This window comes from Anneissia japonica, unplaced genomic scaffold, assembly GCF_011630105.1.
Source record: "Anneissia japonica isolate Jap-2015-1 unplaced genomic scaffold, ASM1163010v1 scaffold4988_len2956909_cov206, whole genome shotgun sequence".
NCBI lineage: Eukaryota > Metazoa > Echinodermata > Crinoidea > Comatulida > Comatulidae > Anneissia > Anneissia japonica.
Window position 1 is genome coordinate 1,106,390 of NW_022696345.1, and position 3,118 is coordinate 1,109,507.

General features: G+C 30.7%; 1 protein-coding gene across 2 annotated transcripts in view; it reads right to left on the minus strand.

The window, feature by feature from the left end:
* LOC117101823 overlaps positions 1-3,118 on the minus strand; it is a 23,048-nt gene that overhangs the window by 17,436 nt on the left and 2,494 nt on the right. The window lies entirely within an intron of this gene.

Consider the following 3,118-nt stretch of genomic DNA (forward strand, 5'->3'; position numbering starts at 1 on the left):
GAGTAAGGCTATATATGGAGTAGGGCTACTCGTTATTTTTTAAATAAGTTTAAGTATTTTACGTTAAAAAAACGGTTATATCATACATTTTTAAATCGTTCTTTAATGTTTCTGTTTAATATTGAATAGACTGAAATTGAAATTATTACCGTCACGCATCATTCATACCACGAAACGTTCGCATTATAGGATATAACATTATGACTGATATTACTCGGAGAGGATTAATAGGCTTACCACCACTATAAAAGACTATTCATCAGGCAAGCAAGGTTGAGTACGTTAAATGGATAACAGGGAGGGGCGAGGGTTCAAAACTTTGGATTTTTTCTCCAAAAAAATTTGGATGATTCATCTGTCCCTTGAATCGACTTGCTGTGCCGTTCTTGGCATCAGATGTTAATGTATGGATTAACCTCTTTTGCTAATGAAATCGCACGAGTATCATTTTGGTAATTTGCCATGAATTCGTTGACACACGCTCATTAATTATAGTACTGTGTGCGCTCGGTGTAAAATTTTCAATCTATCTAATTATTCATGAATTAATTAATGATCATAGTCTACAGGCAGCAAAATGATTAGTATAGATGGTTCCATTGGGAATGAAGCAGGTGGAAAATTCGTGTGTTGAAAAATAACAGATATTTGAACTTTCATTTGTTACTGAACGTAACTCCAACTCTGAATCTTATAGAGTAATCACAGGGGTTAACAGTTATATTTTATAACCAACAATAGGCCTACAGTATGGCTACTTGCAGCCTACTTCGGGGATGTCCTCTCACCATTTTTATTGTATCTACTCAGGTAAATTTCAGTATTCCATCCATCTATCTATCTATCCATTAATCTATTAATTTATTCATTCATTCATCATTCATTCATACATTCATTCATTCATCATCATGCATTCATACATTCATTCATTCACTGACTTATCCATGCATTCATGCATTTATTCATTCTTTAATTTTTTCATTCAATTATTCTGTCAGCCATTCATTCATTCATTCACCCACCCATTCATTTATTCATTTAATTATGCATTCATTAAGTCATTAATTTACTAGTATACATTACATCCATCCACTAATTCATTCATCCAAATATTCATTCATTGTGTCAGTAATTCATTCATCCATCAATTAATTATACATTCAGTAATTCATTTATTCATCTATCCATTAATTCATTTATTTATACATTTATACATTCGTTCATGGTTTAATGAAAAATTATTCTTAACATAAAACAGAATTATAACAAGTTTACTAGATTAAAACGCACACAAATAAACGAAACAAAATCAAATCTTAAGTAATGTGTTGGTCGGATCATAAGTCCATGGTCGGATGATAAGCGATAAATATAAACTTCACCTTTTAAAAAGTTCCATAAACGTATAGATAGGACATACAAAAGTACTTAATCACGCACTCAATATTTAAAAGTACTAAACAGGTTTGTCTCTATCAGAATACCTTATTAAAATAATTTTCGTTAAAATGTTTAATGTTAGATGTTCCTTAAACAAGCTGTTTAAACTTTAAAGTGTATACAGAAGTGAAAGTTGTCTTACAATTAATCGATAAATTAAATAATTAATCAAAATCATTAATTAGGCTAACGTTATATACATCAGTCAATTAGAATAATTAAATTATGAATAATAAAAGTATTATCTTTTGGGATCAATATTATTATGAATTTTTTATTTATTGTTATTTATATTTTATTCAAATTCGGCCCACAGCATAAAATAAAAAATAGTAATAAGGTGGCGGAAACCAGGTGAAAGTGCACCTATACTAGTTTATCCACCAGAACATAAAAACATAATATAAACATAACAGTAAATAAAAATATAAATTATACACGTTAATCATTATAAAGCATTTTACGAAGTAAATCATAAAAGGAACACAATAAACAAAATTTCAATATAACTTAGATAGAAATATTACACTCTGGTTAAAAAAAACCCAAAAAACAAAAATCTACTACTAATAATAATAATTATGGTATACAGTAACAATAATATTGATAATAATATTGCAGTAATCATTTAAACAAAAGCACTCAGTAAAGAACATAGCCCTATCTCAGACCACCGCAAAAACCCTTTCTATAAAAGAAAACTCCCAAAATATGTTCCTAATTTACTTTAACAACCACCAAAACACCCCAAATCACTTCGCTCTGCTCCTCTTCAAAAACTCGCCCAAAAACGTTTTATTTCAAAGAGGGGCACTATTTCCACTTTTAGTCTGGAATCGGTCTGGTCTGGGACGTTTTCCTTTGAATGGTCTACATTATCCACACCGTACTCCGGATGGTAACCAAAATTTACACATTTCTTCATCGAAACATGACAAACTAAACTTAAAAACGGGAAAGTTAATTTCAAAAATGATTCAGCAGGATTGTGCCTCTCTCCACTCACTAACTGGATTACCCTAATGTTAGTACTCTGTTATTTATTTATTTATTTATTACCGGGTAGTTCTCTCCTTGGAAGTATACGTGCATGGTCTGTCTGCATGAATATAACGAAGGTTGACTAAAATTAATGTGTAATCGGTATAATGCCTACCATAAACAAACACAGCACTTAACTCTTTTTTTTACAATTTTAGTGATAGTATATAACTTCTAGAGCGTGATCAATAACTTATTAATGTTCCAGGTTGAATTTTGCAAGAAAATTTAATTAAAATTGTACAAGTATTATGTTCATAACATGTAGGCTGCAGGTCCATTTGTGTAGCAAATAGTATCCTGTGTTTTATTTATTGCATATTGTGTATATTTCATAGTTGAATACCCTCCACATCGTGTAAATACAATTACAGTATGTTATAGTCATTTTTGGTTTATGCATTATATATTCATTCATGTTTCTTGCTCTTCTGGAGGAAAATCAACTCAATTTATTTACTTATGGCCATGATAAGAAATTAAATTTTTAACAATATCATTTTCTACAGCTTTACCAGCTGCTATTTCATGGCATCCAGAGGTGCCATATTTCCTACATAGACTCATCAATGCTAACTTTATATATTGTGGCTGCCCCTTGAGGGGAAGGGAAAGCGGCTCTAGGTTGCCAGCATCT